The sequence below is a fragment of the Sinocyclocheilus grahami genome, unplaced genomic scaffold, assembly GCF_001515645.1.
Source record: "Sinocyclocheilus grahami isolate Dianchi unplaced genomic scaffold, SAMN03320097.WGS_v1.1 scaffold1.1, whole genome shotgun sequence".
Classification (NCBI taxonomy): domain Eukaryota; kingdom Metazoa; phylum Chordata; class Actinopteri; order Cypriniformes; family Cyprinidae; genus Sinocyclocheilus; species Sinocyclocheilus grahami.
The window spans coordinates 434,439-453,079 of record NW_015505180.1 but is presented as its reverse complement, the minus strand read 5'-3'; the positions used below and the strand labels follow the sequence as shown (position 1 = coordinate 453,079).

The 18,641-nt window shown below is 37.9% G+C and overlaps 1 long non-coding RNA gene across 1 annotated transcript in view; it reads left to right on the top strand.

Annotated features, from left to right (window-relative positions):
- LOC107587296 (uncharacterized) overlaps positions 1-12,940 on the top strand; it is a 14,556-nt gene extending 1,616 nt beyond the window's left edge. Inside the window, exons 2-3 of the long non-coding RNA XR_001609489.1 lie at positions 5,331-5,397; positions 12,913-12,940. This is a non-coding gene — a long non-coding RNA (uncharacterized lncRNA). The remainder of the gene's footprint in view (positions 1-5,330; positions 5,398-12,912) is intronic.
- Positions 12,941-18,641: the final 5,701 nt, after the last annotated feature.

Genomic DNA, 18,641 nt, shown 5'->3' with positions numbered 1-18,641 from the left:
CCCAATAGCTGGGTTTGTCCCTTTTTAACCCAGCATTTTTTAGAGTGTGGCAATAAAAAAAATAAAAAAAAAAGTGAAATGGCTGTGGCTATATTTAAAAAATAAAAAAACAATACTTTTCTGTTATTTTACATAGTACACTGCACGAGACAGAGCAGGCGTATATATATATATATATATATATATATATATATACAAGATATTTCGCATAAACCCAGAGAAAGAAGCCAGAGAGCATCAAATGCGCTTTTATCACTGGCTAAAATAACAACAGTTTATTTTGGCAGAGGGTCTGGTTTTCTTTCTCCCATGCCAAGCCTTCTGCCTGATTGGAGCACCAGAAAATGTGACCCCATTTGCCTCTTATACAATAAGAAAAACAACAAAAATGGCATGGAAACTTTATTTGTACATTTTTTGGAAAATTTGAGTGCTACTTGCCACTATGATGCAAAGGCATTGCTATGTGGACACTATGATATTCTAAACGTTTTTAGAGTGTTGCTATGCAGTTGCCAGGGTGGTTATTTGGGTGTTGCAAGGCAGTTGCTTGGTGGCCGAAGTCAAAAAGATCCCTTTCCTAGAGATTATAAACTGATCCGCAGCTATGGCTTTCAGGAAGTATAACTGTTTAAATAAATTCTTACCCAACCATCACACACAATACACATCTACAGCACCAGCTTGACAGTGACGTCACCCTGTAAATAGACAAAGTAGAATCGTACGGAATGTTCACAAGGAAGCGTTCAAACACAAAGTGTACATTGAATTGGATATCTTTCAAGGGAATGCTTTATAGAGAGTTGAGAAAATAGTACGCAGTTACTCTAATGCAAGTCTATTGGATTTGTTTCACCTGCTTTATCATCCAAAAGGTCAATGGTCATTGCTTAAATGTAACAGCATCTCTTTACAAGAAGCTGCATGATTTGTTCTTTTATTATTAAGTTTTTCAATTCTGATTTTGGCATCAAATGGTAATTAAAACAGGATATTAAAGATAAAATGTGTTGTGCCAGCACACTACAGCGGTTAATGTTATTTTGACAAATTTTTACAATTTTTTTATATATATATATATATAAAATAGAACATTAACGTGCCTTAGTGTGGACTCTAATCTATTTATCTTTATAGTTCTTGGTGTGTGTGGGCCTTAATACTTGCCTTATATGAACTATGAGCCAAAAAAAAAAAAAGCTTGTGACTTCAATAGCCCACCATAGGTTTTGACGTAGTGTTGTGTCACGGAAAAGCAAAATAGACTTTTATTAAATGTCTTGTTTTGTCCAGTAATCTCCAAGGATTTATTCGACAATAACCCATTTAATTTCATACGCACTGAAAAAACAGATATAGTTCAGATAAGAGCACAACGTCACCGCTTTGCACATAGCAGGACATCATAGGTGTTTAAGGCAACCGTTATCCAATTTCAGATTATCTATTCTCCGCACGGTTTTGACACCCAAGCCCTTTGCATGGCCTTCTACAGGTTCCTTATATATGATGTCTCATATTTGACAGTGGAGACCACAACAAAGAAAGCTTTTGAAGCCGATGTGGAGTGATCTGGATGAGTAAGTGACATATCATTCCTCCAAGGCCTCTCCTTTGTTTGCTACGTAAAGCACAGTGAAACCAAACCTACTTAGCTTAACTTGAATGTTTTCCCACCTTTTCAGGGGGATTGCGTTCTCAATGACTGAAGAAATAAATAAAAAAACACCTGAAACCAACTTTGACCGTCCCCTTAAAACTAAATATTGGTTTGTCTAGTACATTGCGACTACTTAGGACGTCCAAAATTCAGAATACGGTACACAGAAAGTACAACTGTGTTTATATTAATTTCCACACATCAAAAACGACCAGCACAACTATGACGTCAACCTGCGAACACAAAGTAGCATCTTACATGTTCCCACACTTGTATCGGATCAGCTGACACTCGACGGTGGTAACATAGTGATGTAATGTCCTGTGGAGTTCTTAGAACAGGGCAGGCCTCATTCTTGGTCTATTTGTGTAGTCTGTTACATTGCCTGTGAGAGACTGGTGTTTGTGTTGATGTAACCATCACAGGTTGTGTGCGCTATTTGGTCCATATTTGTCATGCCGATGTCCAGCGTTTCAGAACACCTCGGCATTCCAGACATGTTTTGGAAGCAATACACACTCACAAGATCCCTGCTCAGTTCCTGAAGCTCCCAAACAGCACACTTTTAGGATGCTTCTCTTATCTGATACACCCGTTTCAGGCATTGGAGTCTTTGATATTGAGCTGATGAATGGAATCAGGTGTGTTTGATTATGGAGAGTGTGCTGAGGGTCTTCAGGCTTGGGAAAAGCTGCTGTAGGAATTTTACACAATATGGCTACAGGTCATGGGTGTGTTTTATTCTGCCTTAAGGTCATTACCACAATCATGTAGTTCATATTTTTGCCTTTTAACAAGGTGGTTGGTTTGTATTCACGCATGCTGTCCGGTCTAACATAGTATGGTAGATTAGAATTAGTATCTAAATAGAAGTCATAAATACTACACTACCATTCAAAAGTTAGAATTTAGTAAAAAAAAAAAAAAAAGCAAATTAATACCTTTATTCAGCCAAAGCGCATAAAATTGCTCAACAGTGACAGAAAAGACATTACATTTTAAAGTATTAAAATAGAAAACAGTTATTTAAAATTAAAATATTTTACAATATTACTTTTTAATAATTATTGGACTAATATTGCCTACAACCACTTGAACAACAACGGCAGAGTTGTTGTGATGCTGTCATTGGGAGATTTTCTGTTGAAGAAAAGTGGCCAGAAAAGCTTCCAAATCTAATATTTTTTTCTATTATGAATTTGAAACCTGTGAATTTTAAGGTAATGAATTTAGCTAATATTTACATACAAACACAAACAGTGTGAGACAAGAGGTTGTATGGTGTTTTATGCAGTGACCGCATGCCCCAATATTGGTGCGCTACTCCCAGTCATCTGTTAAGTACATGATGTATTGGCCCAGCCATAGCCAGGGTTATTTTTATCCGTATAAATTAAATATGCTGTCTACTTGTCGTGACTATGGCCTATTCCTCAGCAGGGCAGCATGGAATGGAGGACACTCCATCATGCTATTGGCAGCGTCATTTGACCTACATATTTAGGCTCCTGTTGTCTTTAGCAGTTGAGACCACCCACAGTAGAGTCTTTTTCTAGTGGACACTGATATAGATTCTGTACTCTGTTAACACACTTGCACCCTCTGTCTGGTCAGATAATATCTCACACAGGATCACCCGGCTTCTCAATATTCTGCTCACTGCATCACCGCATTTTTACATTGCATTGCTATTTAGAAACAGCCACCCGTACCCCCTACAGCTTCAGACATAATTCAGTTGTAAAACACACCTTGGTTAAATGAGTCACATTTGAATAAGTCTTTGAGAACCAGCTTCTCAGTTCCCTGAAACATTCTTTCTCTGTAGAATTATTTTACTGTAATAATTACCTATTCTCTCATACACACATACAGTCTTTGAATTCTTCTGTCATCTGCACTCATTCCCAAGTAATAATAAACAGACAACTGATGGAAAGAGAGAGAGATGGGAGAGGCAGAAACCACATCAGACAGAATAAGAGACATTTGCCCAAACATACACGTGCCCACACCTCTGCCAGACCCTAAGGTAGATGGCAACCAATGTGTCTTCATTTTGTTTTCCACTGTTTTAGTGATGATTCATTGTGATATGAAGTTTGCGTTTAATATAAAACACATCTGTTATGGAGGCTGACTGTCAGACCCAGACTCATCCTCATGCATTCAGGACTGCTTTCACCGCTAATTAACTCATGCAATATTAAATATTTCTGATGAAAATTTTTTTTATTTAATAATTTATAACTTGATTCTGATTGGTCAATAACAGCATCCTGGTGTCAAATATTTCTGAAAAATTACTGCTAAACTGGGACTGTTTCAGTGTGCAACATATCCTTTGTCTTTTCAAATATTGAGTTGAAAATTCCAATATGTATGTATTTATTTACACTACCGTTCAAAAGTTTGGAATCAGTAAAACATTTTTTAAAGTAAGTAATACTTTTATTTAGCAAGGACACATTAAATTGATCAACAGTGACAGTAAAGACTTAATTTATCACAGTTTCCAGAGAAATATTAGGCATAGTCAGCACAACTGTTCTCATCAAGCACCAAATCAGCATATTAGAATGATTTCTGAAGGATCATGTGACATTGAAGACTGGAGTAATGATGCTGAAAATTCAGCTGTCATCACAGGAATAAATTACATTAACATATATTAAGCTGTAATAGTACAATATTACTGTTTTTACTTTATTTCTGATCAAATAAATGTAAACTTGGTGAGCATAAGAAATTTTTTCAAAAACAAAATCTTTTGATCAGTAGTGTATTTATTTGGCCAGTGGCCATATGATAGTGTATGTAATTTATTGTTGAAAATATTTTTCCCCACCCATGTGGCTTTGATTACATCAGCTAGCAAAAATGATTTCAGAGTGATTTGAGAGGCAGAGAATAACATTTGCTGACATACGCTTCAGGGTAATTCATCAGTCTGTTGCAGTGTTGCTAAAATGAACAACCCGATGGCAATACCACATAACTCCGTAAATGATTTAATCCTAGTTCTGTAGATTATTTTAGAATTTTTTTAAAGGCTTTTTATAAAAGATTTCCCATTACAGTGGCTGAAAAAAAGAAGCAGCTCTTCTCAAAAAGGAACCCTGGGTATCTTTGCAAGCATGACCTCGCTGAGACAGTTGTCACCAGTCCCCAAATAAGGGCCCAGCCAACAATGAGGGGCAGTGCATTCGTGAGTAAAAGGGGACATGATGGATAGAGACTAAAGGAAAGGGCACCTGGGTTAAAGACGGCAGAAACTGAGTGTCTTGGTGTGAGTTAGATCGGGGCTAAGTGACGCTCTCTCTGTATCGGATCTGCAGACCATGATGCAGTGTCACGGGAGACAGAGCTACACCAGGCTTGGTGTGTGGTACGTACAGGATGTGTATTTACATTTATGGGCTCTTCTTGTGGGCACACTGACATTGTTGGGTTATGGACATACTAATGGATTTACAAGGTTTGGCTACACAGTCTTCTACATCATTACTGCACAACCAGAGGTCTGGGTCTGGTTGAATACGTTGTATTTGTCTGGGTTTCTGTATGAAGAGGGGATTACATGTTTTTTGGTTGTTTAGTTTTTTTTCAAATGGCTTTAGAAATATAATTGTTTTGAGAATCTTATGTTGTGTTTTTCTTGCTGTAGGCCGTCTTTGAGACGAGGAAGTTCTTTTATCTTCCTGACACCTGGACCTCAGTGGGACTTCACGCTGGTGAGTAGCTTATGACATTCATATGACTCTTTCTCAAGCATGCAAAACACAGTAGCTCTGTTCCTTGCCACCTTGCTGTCCACTGTCAATATAGGCAGCTAGCTACTAAGGTAGCATCATAAGTGTGTCATTGAATAAGTGATTTGAAACGGTCTTCATAGCATCTCTCCATTGAATCAAAAGACAGACTTGACTCCTGGTTGATTTCAAGTAGAGTTTGACATTAGCATGTTGCTATGATAACATCACTATAATTCTTATGCAAACACATATTAGCTGTAGGATGTATAGCATAACCTACATGGATACACACTTCAGTTTGTACACTGTTTGGAGGACAACATTGGGCAGGATGTAAGAACTTTAAAAAAAATTAAATACTGTCTTTTTTTAATCGGACTAATCACGGATGTAATAAACAGAAATAGGAGAATAATTATTAGTTGCAATTAAATTGGACTATTTAACAATACTTTATCAATAATACTTTGATAATGAACTAACTACTAGCTAGGATTTTTCTTGATTTGGCCACAGTCTTTGATGAATTGTTTCATAACTTGTCTCATTGCAGTACATTCTAGTATTGCCTTCTCAGAAGAATGCTGAACAGAATAGTTTTAGGCGATTCTATTTAACTATATTACTGTTTTTAATTCATTACTTTTCATTTAGTCCTTTTATTTATAAAGCACTTTACAACTGCACCTGCAGACCAAAGTTCTGTACAAGCAACATACAACTACATCAAATACTTAAACACTCTAACTAAAAAAAAAGAAACACACCAACTAGCCCAGCTACTTGAAGGCTAATGACAAGAAGTAATTTTTAACCCCAGCTTTAAAAGGTGTTTATAGATGTAATCTCCCTAATCTCAATTAATACCACAAGGAAATTAAGCATGACTGTTCTATTCACTTTCACATTACCAGTCCATGTCAGTATATTACTGCCTGTAAGCGGGACCAAAATTTTTATATTAAAAAAACACGTACAACAGGTGACCTTAGTATTTTAAATGACATGAATGCTGTAGCCCAATTAAAGGTGCTTTGCTATGGTTCACCAGTTTTCATGCCTCAGAAACTCTTAATACTACACCCATAAGGTCATTTTTGTTAAACCTTCCATCCTTTTCCTTTGCGTAAGTTCGCAAGTGTACTTTTCCCTTGCCCTTTATGAAAATTTTGGCAGAAATGGTTTTCCACTCAACCAGCACGTTGTTGCCAACTGATGACATCTCAATCCTCTCATGGCATCGCGTGCCTCTGGTTCAGTTGATGCACAAATTGCCTCCGATAAATTCACAAGCACTATATGCAAAGTCCTTATTTCCACTGAATTAGTTAAGCAGTAAATGCAAACTAGTTTGTGATTGAAAGCAGAGAATAGAGCTCGATTAGAGCATTCCAAAGTTTATGACAGCCAAGCAAAACGCAATCCATCTCTCATCTGTAGGAAAACTGGGGGGTGGAAAGATGACGGATCACTTTATCCCATGCCAGAATCTTCCTTTGATATGTCATTTTTTTCATGAATACACACACATTAGCTAATCTATAGCGGGCACATGGGCCTCATTAGCTTCCAGCTCGAGCACCATTATCTCACCTTCAAAACCCTGCCGAGGTGAGAGAGTATTCCTCCCTCCTCTTATTCCTTCTCAGACTCCTGGAACATGAAAGCATAAAAACTTTGTTTTTAATGTGGAAGTAGTTTTTCTGGTTAATGCTGTCTGCCTAGCTGCAGGGTGAACAAGGTGATGCAACAAAAGATGGATTATGCAGGAAGCGACCTGCAGACCTCTGTGATACTGCTGGATTTAATTTTGACAACTTGATGTGCCAACATGCAAAGACGATTTGGAAAAATCTGTCTGGGACATGTTCAAACGTCTGGTTTCATTGTCTTCTAATATGTAAATTTTTGTTGCATCATTTAAAGGTTTCTGTTATGTCTTTAACGGTGGTTTTACACTGCAAGAGTTAGCGGCGCGTGAGCAGTGTGTATTTTTTCCGCTGTGCAAGTTAACAAATGAGTGCATTCACACCGGGAGCAGGAGCGTCGGTTGAGCAGCGCTGAAGCAATGGTTTAGGCGGCGAGTCTATTTTTGCTGCACCACTCATGCTCAATTAAAGTGACAACACACTTCTGATGGACAAAATAAATATGATTTCACACAAAAAGTGCTATAAATGCACAAAATAAGCATGTCTAGTGTGTTTTAACAAGAATTGGAGTATGTCAGAAAAGAAAATGAAGAGTCAAAAATATGATTTACCCATTTAAACTTGTTTATTTATCGGCTTTAAGATATCGGCCAAATTTTCTTATCAGGCCGATACCGATAACAGAAAAAATGAGCCGATATGGGCCGATACCGATATGGTGGCCGATATATCGTGCATCCCTATTTTAATTATTCAGTTTGGGTTAAAGTATGAAAAAAAAACATTAAAAACAGCACATTCTATATCAAAGTATGACTGAAACGTCATGATCGGAGCTGTTTTTGTTGTTTTTCCAGTGTGAATACTCTCACGAGTCTGCAACTGCAGTGAAGATGTAGTTACGCTGACGCGAAGCTTAAGCTTGTTGTGTGAAACAGGTGTAAGTAATTCAATGAAGTATTAAAGGATCAGTTCACTTCCAGAATAAAAATTCTGATAATTTACTCACCCCCATGTCATCCAAGATGTTCATGTCTTTCCAGGATTCCAGGATTTTTCTCGATATAATGGACTTCAATGGTGACCAATGGGCTGAAGGTCCAAATTGCAGTTTCAATGCAGCTTCAAAGGGCTCTACACGATCCCAGCCGAGGAAAAAGGGTCTTATCTAGTGAAACGATCAGTCATTTTCTTAAAAAAATACAAATGTTCATCTTGCAGTAGCTCGACTTCACGTATTACGTAGTAACGTTGGAAAAGTCGCGCGTGATGTAGGCGGAAATACTGACCCAGAGTTTACAAAGCAAACATGTAAAGAAAGTCAAATGCCCTTTATAAAACTAAGGTTAAACAACGATGCCAGACGATTTTGAAGTTGGAGGAGAAAATGAGATGGAGTTTTTCGCCCTACCCTACCTTTTTTGAACCGGAGTACACAGACGAAGAGCTAACCGCACGTGACCTTTCCAACTCGATTATGTAATGTGTGAATTTGCGGACGCGTATCGTGGACCCAGCCGATCCTCCCTATACGCAAAATACGCAAGCTGCGTAGGGCCCCCTTGCTCTTTTAGTTTAGTTTTTTAATTTGGCCAGCGGTTATGAAAACATGAATGATAATTTCTTTTAATACGGTGCGCTGTCGCCCTTTCTACGTAAAAATCGGTCAAATCATGTAATGTGAATGTCGTTCAGTCTTGCTCGAGACTAAAAAAACGAGTTGAAAGCCTACCGAGCTGCGGAAGAGACACTGTTTCTCAAGCGCTTTCCACGAACGTGATTCGAGACTGAGTGAAACACAGACAAATGCGTTTCATTCATTCGTTCATAACCACTCATACCCCACTCCACCGCTGCACAGTTTTGCGTAGGGCCCCCATAAGTCTAGGATCGGCACTGATCACGGAGCTAGTACAGGACTTGCATTTGTGGTTAAAAAGTATATACATTTTTCTTTTTTTAGAAAATGACTGATTGTTTCGCCGAATAAGACCCTATTCCTCATCTGGGATAGTGTAGAGCCCTTTGAAACAGCAATTTGGACCTTCAACCCGCTGGCCACCATTTAAGTCCATTACATGGAAAAAAATCCTGAAACGTTTTCCTCAAAAACCTTAATTTCTTTGCGACTGAAAACAGAAAGACATGAACATATTGGATAACATGGGGGTGAGTAAATTATCAGGAAATTTTTATTCTGGAACTAATCCTTTGAGGCATTACACTTGTTCACTTAATTGTGGAAACTAAACTTGTTCTTATGAAAATGGTTGTTTTGGCATTCACACAACAAATGTGTAGTTTTTCTTCTGTAGCTTCTGGATTACGATGAGTCAGACTGATTGCAGAAGACACAGGAAGCAGCTTGAGACAGCTGAACATTCTACTTTCATTTTATATAAAATGAAAACCATGCCATTAAGTCTTATTTGTAACGTTGACATGCTTAATGAAGTCCACTGTTCACATCCAGTCAGCCTGATGGAAGTCTGCTTTTTTCCCTAATTGAATATCCAGTTTTACTTGGAAAATGTCACATTACAGAAGTTAAATGTGTTGCAAACACCATTTCATGTTGACTTTTTCCTTTTAGTTTTTTTTTTGGCTTTTTAGATTTTTTCCCCTCTTGATTTAAAAGATGGGCTTCATGTATAATAATTTTTGTCCAGATCTTTCAAAATCACAGTATGCAAACCACATGTCTTGGCCATCATGTGCACAAAACTCTTCATCCTAGATCTTACTGACCCCTGCAATATGCGGTGTCCAAAAAAACGTGACTTTGATTGAGCTTGTTGTAATAATCCCATGTTTGCTCTCATAAATTATTTGCAGTAACATCCATTTATGGTTTGTCCACCAGGAACATGCAGTTTGGAGCCAAAATACACGGCCTGTCTATCACTTTGACCTTTTTTTCTGTTGCTCAGTTTTCTTTCTTCTTATTTTGAAGCTTTAGTTTTATTCTTTTGAGTGATTTTTTTTTATGCTTTCCACAAAATACACTAGCAATATCGGTGCCACTTGTAAACTTACAGACCATTAGCCTTTCTCCACTTTCGGATAACACACAAAAGCAGCCGCTTACCTGCATTATCCATTAAAACATTCAAAACCAAACACCACGAGTAACCTGTGATTCACTCAGTAGCTCAGCTTCTGATTGGCCAGCAACCGTTACTGTCAACTAAAACCCTCCAATCACGGCCTTGATTAATTCTCCCCCATTGTCTGTGAATGGGGATTTGCTAAATGATAGCTTGTCATTTATTGTTTGTGTGTTTACCAACTTGTTTGCCATGAATGGGTATGATGTTAAATTAGCCTAATCTACTCATTGCTTCAATGAAACTCGAGGTGAGCTGGCTGTAGGGTGTTTGGTTTTGATCACATAACTTTACAAATTGCTTTCACCTTATAGGAAAACAAAGAGCTCATCAAGACATTACTTCTGTTAGCGACAGCGACATTATGAATAGGGTTTTTTCAATTGATACTGGTCTTATAAACAATCTTAATTGACTTACAAACTAGCCCTGTTTGGGAAAGGTTGAATATAGAGGGACAATGTAGATTATGGGCACATTTGGGTTAAAACTACCACCTGTTTTTAAATGCGTAGCCTCACTCTGGATGAATGGTCCAGATTTACTAGCAGTCAGAAACCTCCCACTTGAGTTGTGGGTTTAATAATGATATTTTGTCTATTACATACATAAGTAATTAATTATTATTACATTATTATTAAATAAAATACAAAATGTTTATTCATGTAGAAAAAAAACATGCAGATTCCATGTGGACCTAGTTATATGGAGGGGCTGATGTCTTCTTGGGAGGTTCATTAAGCTATAACTCTGCTACCAACTAAACGGTCTTAAATGGCCTGTGTTTAGCGGTTTTGGGAAAAGTCCAGGAAAGAGAGCGTAGGCCAATAACAGAGACCCTGGGGGCTCTCGGTGGCCACCACAGTGCTGCAAAAATATTTATGACCCCTTCACAACCTGCACACACTCCACAGGTAGAATTTTCACTAGCCAGATGCCCCACCAGCCCCCGACTATACACACACAGGTGCTAAAAGGCCTCAAGAATAATGATGTCCTTCCTGAGTCTTGCTGGACCTCCTTAGGAGCCATTGTAACCCATAATAATGCCAGCTATTAGAAACTAAACGAAAAGTGTAGAGAAGTTGACAAAAGAATATGTCTTCCTTGTAGGGGTGCTCCGATCAGGGTTTTTGAGCTTCACAACCTGCACACACTCCACAGGTAGAATTTTCACTAGCCAGATGCCCCACCAGCCCCCGACTATACACACACAGGTGCTAAAAGGCCTCAAGAATAATGATGTCCTTCCTGAGTCTTGCTGGACCTCCTTAGGAGCCATTGTAACCCATAATAATGCCAGCTATTAGAAACTAAAGGAAAAGTGTAGAGAAGTTGACAAAAGAATATGTCTTCCTTGTAGGGGTGCTCCGATCAGGGTTTTTGAGGCCGATACCGATCACCGATACCGATCTTTTTAAAGCCTTCTTTTGATCATTTATAACTATTTATAGTGATACTCCAATCAGGATTTTTAGACATTTATTCAGGGCCTGAATTTCATTTTTGAAAATGGGAGAAATTCCCCTCTTAGGTGACTCTTGTGAGAGGGGAAGCAGCGTTCACACAGGAGTCCACTACTGATCCGTGGCCATTTACCACAAACACAACATTTATCCATTATTTTGATTTAAAATTTAAACATTGTCACTGAAAATTTTCAGCATTGCAATTTTTTTTTTTTTACACAGCACAGTAATACACATACATGTTTAAACACAATAAATATAAAAACACATTCAATACTTTTTACTTTTGCATTTACTTCTAGATTTATATATTAAGTTGCTCAAGCAAGTGTCAAAACATTTAAACTGCTTTTCTTACGTTATCACAAACTTACCATTGACAGAAACTGACATTGATAGTCAGCTCTACTGCCTTTCCTTTTGCATTGGAATCTTTATTACAAGCAGTCCTGCGGTTCATAAAGAACTTTCCTACCTCCACGAGTGCCATCTATTATTGCCTTGTTGATCTAAAAGTGCTCTTTTCCTTTAAACCTAGCCAAAAAGCCATATGTGTTGATTGTGAAACACAGTAGACTTTAATAATATGCATTTATGGTGTAATTACTAGATTTTCATGTTCGTGTTCATATTTACTGCAAACAATGCACTGTTACTTTAATTCAGCGCTTGCAGCGCAGCAAAAATAGACTCGGTCTGGAAACGATCTCTGCACTGCAGCAGACGCACCGCTCCTGAACGCACTGCCGGACCGCAACAGTCTGCAGTGTGCACGCTTTATTAATCCGACAGACACGATGTGGTGATTTGAAGCCATTTGCGTATTTTGAGAGAGAAAGAGAGAGTGCGCGCGGTGATTCACTCACCCTGTTTGTGAAATTACATCACACACAAGGTTTTCAAATTACTTTAGAAGTTATTTAATGAAGAAATATGAAGGTGAGTACCTCACCTTCAGCATTATAATTATTTTACCCGCTTTGGACAGAGACCGAGACGGTGCTGCTGCATGTCGTGCCAAACCTCTCACGGCAGCATCATCAGCTTGAGATCGTTTTTTTGAGATCTGCCTTTTTAGAGACCGCCGATCAATCATCCCAACGTGATTATCGGCCGATAGTGATCCGAAGTCGATCAATCGGAGCACCCCTACTTCCTTGGTTCCCCTCTCAAAGCCAGAAAGTTTTAATATTCTTTGTAAGTCTCCCCTTTTAGTTTAGATGTGTATTGTGCAACAGATTCTTATAGGCTGTTTTCCTTTTGCAGAAACGCAAGCGCAGAGAGAAGGACGATACAGATGCAGTCAGTCTATGCAGCTTTGACTTCAAGGTAAGAAAACTAGCAAAACAACATGGGTTTTGCAAGGGCATATTTGGCACAAAAGATTTATCTAAATACACAAATCAAGACCTCTGCCATATTTGTCAGCAAAATCAAAGCCATTTTGCACAAGAATCCTAGATGAAATCACTTGTGGCAGAAATCAAAGCCTTTTAACCTTAAACTGGAGGAATTTAATCTTAGAAAATCTTTCCACTGATAATCTGAAAGATTATTTATTTCTGTCAAACCCGTAAACTTTCCATGATTACGGTCAGCAATTATCCTCTTTTCAGTAAGGACTTAATTAAGATGTGCTGCTGTGTAAACTAACAAGTTGAGTAATTTGACTCTGCACTGATCTTGACTCCTCTCCGTTTTATTTTCATACTTTTCTCCGTCTGAAAGGGAACAATTGACAATACACATTCATAGCCACCCAGTGTTTTTTAGTTTATTAAGAGGTCACACTGAGCACACCCTGATCTTCTGAACTTTGATAGACAGGAGAACAATATAACTGAAATGACTTTCAGTCTTGCGCCAGCAAGATGAGAGAGCTCTGATTCACCAGGGCCTTCATGCCTTAAGGTATGGAAAAAAAGCTGAAGGTTATTACACAAAAACAACAACTCATAACAAAATACCCAACATTGGCAAATCCATTTTTTTTGTATAATATTGCTAGAATAGATTATAAATCATAGATAGATCCACTAAAGAAAAAGTCATGCAGGAATGAATTGAGACCTCAGTTCCTTCAATTCACATCTTTGAAATGTTTCAGTCACTTGTCCATTCTGACCCAGACAATGAAACTTGTTTCGCTAAACAGTCCATTAAACAAAAGTTCCCAACTCCCCTTCCCCACAGCCCACCTTTGTGAACGCATATTGGGGAAGGTGGGGGTTTTGTACAATCGACTGTCCTGCAGGTACACGCTTTATTTCACTCTGCACTCCCCTCAGGGCCTTGTTCTGATGAGTTTACATTGTCATCTGCTGAGACTGTCGAATTGAGATTTGTTAAATGCGTACTCTTCAGATTCTGATTAATGCATCCGCCGAATTTGCACAAACTAAGAAGCGTCATAATATTGTCTTTAAATGGTCACAGTTAAAGGTCTTACTCAATGACTAATTTAACTTGCGTAGCTTGAAGTCTGATCAGATTGCGATATATTGTTTAAGTCTGTGAGAATGAGAAGTAAAAGGGCTGTACACGTGTGGGATGTGTCCTGACTCTGTTGTGTGTCTGGACCAAGGGGTGTGTTATTAGTTACCTGCTATGTTTGGTGGCAACCACCTCTGCTGAGGGTGCATTGACTCAATTGTAGTTAAATATACTTGAGATCAGGATGTATGTGATTTTTATCTGTTTTTCTGTAGATGGAGTTTTGGTTGCACAATAAGAAATGGCTAAAAAGCTAATTATGGTTCCACACGTTTAGCGAACCCATTGTAATGGTAAAAATGTTGACAAATGTTGACTTGTTTACTGCAAGTCACATGATGACTTGAAACAAGTTTGGGTTTATCTGCCTGTCTGTCGGCCCTCTGATTTTGTGTTTCGGTTTTAGTTTCTGTATTTATAAGAGGATGTTGCAAATGAGTGTCAGGAACTAAGATAGATTATTATAGAGACAGCTTGCCTTAAAATGAAACGCTTGTCATTTCCTCACACGAAATGAGTTTAACTAGCCCGAATATTATAAAAAAAAATAATGGAGAAAATTGAATAGGAGTCAGAACAATCAATCAAAAACATTTTCAAAATACAAATATCAGGGAAGGAATTTTATTTCACTATTTAAAGGGTACCTGCAGGATTTTTAAATTCAAATATATGGCATTTTATGACCCTTTTAAGACCTGCATAAATTAAATTAATGCCATATGAGGAATGTCTGGTAACATATTTAACCATAAAAGGACATTTACAATTCAGGTACAGGTTTTCACAAAAAAAAGAAAAAAAAAGAAAGAAAGATAAACATCACATTTTTAGGAAAAAGTCAGATGTAGGCTATAAATATTATATTAACTTAAAACATAAAACTCTTACTGTCTTAATTGTTTAGATTATTAGAAGGCACATTAGCTTCTTATCGATTCACCGGTTCACATTTACAACTGTACGTGTTTGCTGCGTAAAAACATGGGTCGATTTTCACATTGGTCTAAACAAAAACAGCAAACGGGCTTCTTGAAAATGCAAATTCATTTCCTGCAACTAGGTGACCCTTTTGGAGTGGCAGAAATAGCGGTTTCTCCGGTAACGGCTGTACACGAAAGAAGCGCTGCACTCACAAACACTACATTATCAGGCATTATAGAAAAGTTTAAATGAAAATATCATCAAAACTTTTCTGAAGGTAGCCGGTTCTCTTCAGAGATACATTCACATAAAAACACACACGCCACATTTTGACTTTGAAATGTGCAGCGCTCTTATTTACTCAATTAAATCCTATCCTTTTGAAGCTTAAATCACATTAATCCATAATCATCCATTCTTGTCTTTCCGTCCCCAAATCTAGGACCTCTTGAATTAGGGAAGGAATTTTATTTCACTATTTAAAGGGTACCTGCAGGATTTTTAAATTCAAATATATGGCATTTTATGACCCTTTTAAGACCTGCATAAATTAAATTAATGCCATATGAGGAATGTCTGGTAACATATTTAACCATAAAAGGACATTTACAATTCAGGTACAGGTTTTCACAAAAAAAAGAAAAAAAAAAGAAAGAAAGATAAACATCACATTTTTAGGAAAAAGTCAGATGTAGGCTATAAATATTATATTAACTTAAAACATAAAACTCTTACTGTCTTAATTGTTTAGATTATTAGAAGGCACATTAGCTTCTTATCGATTCACCGGTTCACATTTACAACTGTAAGTGTTTGCTGCGTAAAAACATGGGTCGATTTTCACATTGGTCTAAACAAAAACAGCAAACGGGCTTCTTGAAAATGCAAATTCATTTCCTGCAACTAGGTGACACTTTTGGAGTGGCAGAAATAGCGGTTTCTCCGGTAACGGCTGTACACGAAAGAAGCGCTGCACTCACAAACACTACATTATCAGGCATTATAGAAAAGTTTAAATGAAAATATCATCAAAACTTTTCTGAAGGTAGCCGGTTCTCTTCAGAGATACATTCACATAAAAACACACACGCCACATTTTGACTTTGAAATGTGCAGCGCTCTTATTTACTCAATTAAATCATATCCTTTTGAAGCTTAAATCACATTAATCCATAATCATCCATTCTTGTCTTTCCGTCCCCAAATCTAGGACCTCTTGAATTATTAAGATTTTATTTATTCCTTTTAAGGTACTTCAGACTTTATGGCCTTAAATTTGATGCAATTAAATGTAAGACTTTTTAAGGAACCGTGAGAACCCTGTACCGTGATAGCCCGTCGGGCAGGGAGGTGATACTTTTTGGTAGCCTGACTGAAAGACACAATAGCCCTGGGATGTGGGGCTAGCGATTTTGCGAGCTCTGCCACTCTTCCACTGGGGCTGGAGCACTTTTTTAGAACCGGCTACGGCTCGCCTTTCCACTGGCAGGGAGCAGAACCCTCTACATCACCAACATGTGACAGGAATCTTGTTATCTCATGCAGAGCGTTGGTCTCTTCTACCGACCACTGCTGAACTGACATTTAATTGTTGTTAATTTACCTGAACTCTTGACGGCTTTTAAAAATAGTGCCTTTCAAACTGCAGTCTGTAGTGGAAGCTCCGCCTACTGAAATCATATGTTCCCTTGTTCAAGACCAGCAAGGTTTTGGGGCCGATTCGGAACCAGGTACAAAAGTGCATCCCGGATCCCAATTGGGCTCCAGTTCTGGCACCAGTAAGAGGGGCTCATATGATTTTTGTGCTATATTCCAAGTCTTCAGAAGCCATACAATAGCTTTTAAATCAACTACTTTCTTCAAAAGGTCTTATTTTTGTTCCACACAAGAAATGTATACAGGTTTGGAACATCATGCTGGTGTGGAATATTTACATTTACATGAAGGGTTTCATATTTACATTTTGTAAACATCATGGAGGAAAAAGACAGATAAGATCCCAGACAGAAGATGAATGAATGGGGGATGGGTCATGAAGCAATTGATAGAGTGATTCCAGAGAAAAACAGTTGGGTGTTCCTGTGTTGGGTTTATACCAACACACTCAGACGTCACACGCACCTACAGCCTATTCCCAGTACGGGCTTGTCTTTTAGCCACATCTTTGTTAAGGTACATGAATACTTGGTACCTTGTGAAACACGGTTTCCTGCAACACTGATGAGAAACAGAACACTTTCAAAGAACTTGGACAGAAGAGATAATCTAGAGAGCTTTATCGTAAGGTGTTCTTTATTTTGATAATCAAAGTCTGTACAAGTATTGATAATGCATCCTGGAACATCCAGTCAAAGAATTAAATTTGAAATGCCAGCAGTCAGTCATCTTGTCTGAAATACCATTGAATTATCCACCAGGGGGCAGCACCACGATCCACTGCACACCTTTCCGCTCACTGCCTATTCAGCAGAGGTTCATCAGATTGTAGCAAGTTAGCACACATTTTCCCGTTAGGCAAGCTCACACACGGCTCGCATGAAGTGAGTCACTCTTGTGTGATGGTGTTTAGCACTGAAGCAGGAGTGCTGTGTTTGTGCTTCACACCCAAATGTCCAGCTGTCATGTGTGTCGAGGTGTTAGCCCGCAGAGGGTGCAGGCTGATCCGCGCTCTCATGCAATATGGCTGCCACACCTCTCGTCAAAACAGTATGAACAGTATGAAAGTGTCTCCACATGGGATAAGTAAAGAAGGGAACCCTGTTATTGAGCTCACCCACACCGATATAAAATTGAGCCATACATATTCTTTTTTTTTTTTTGTGCACAACCATTATGTGCCGAGTAGTCACATGACTAAAGCCATGACTATTGCTACCACCAACATCTAATATACTTATGGCAAAGATGAGTCTAAAAAGTATAATTAAAATTATATATTTTTTTTTGTTTAAAAAAAGAGATTTATATTTAATCATTAGCATTTTTATCCAAAGCGACTTAGAAAGGAGGAATACAAATGATTTATCATAAGGAGGAAATAACATGAGAAGTGTTGGCAATACAAAGTTTCAAACATTGTCCAGAATAGTACAATTTATTACACGGGGTATCTAAAAATAAAAGTTATATGTAAATTATATTTGTATATTTAAATATTATTATAATATATACACATGCATATTACACATACAACTGTAAAATGTATGCACCCACAATTTTATATAAGTTTGACAGAAAAAAATACATATACACATATATATATATATATACACACACACACACACACACACACAATGAAAATACCCTGATTAGTTGTGAAAATAGGTAGTATAATGTTTTGAATAATAGAAAAACATGTAAACAAATAACCCTGCTTCCGTTTGACCCGTCCACGGAGCAGTGGAAGATGTCCTGATCTAAACACACTAATGCATGTCCTGTTTCACACTCTTGTGTTGACACAGGAGGGTGAGCTTAGAGTCTGCACATCGTTCATCTCCATTTGCTGAACTGACACTTTTTAACACAAATCTCTCCTAAAACACGATGACACATCATGCCATTCCATTTGCGCAGCT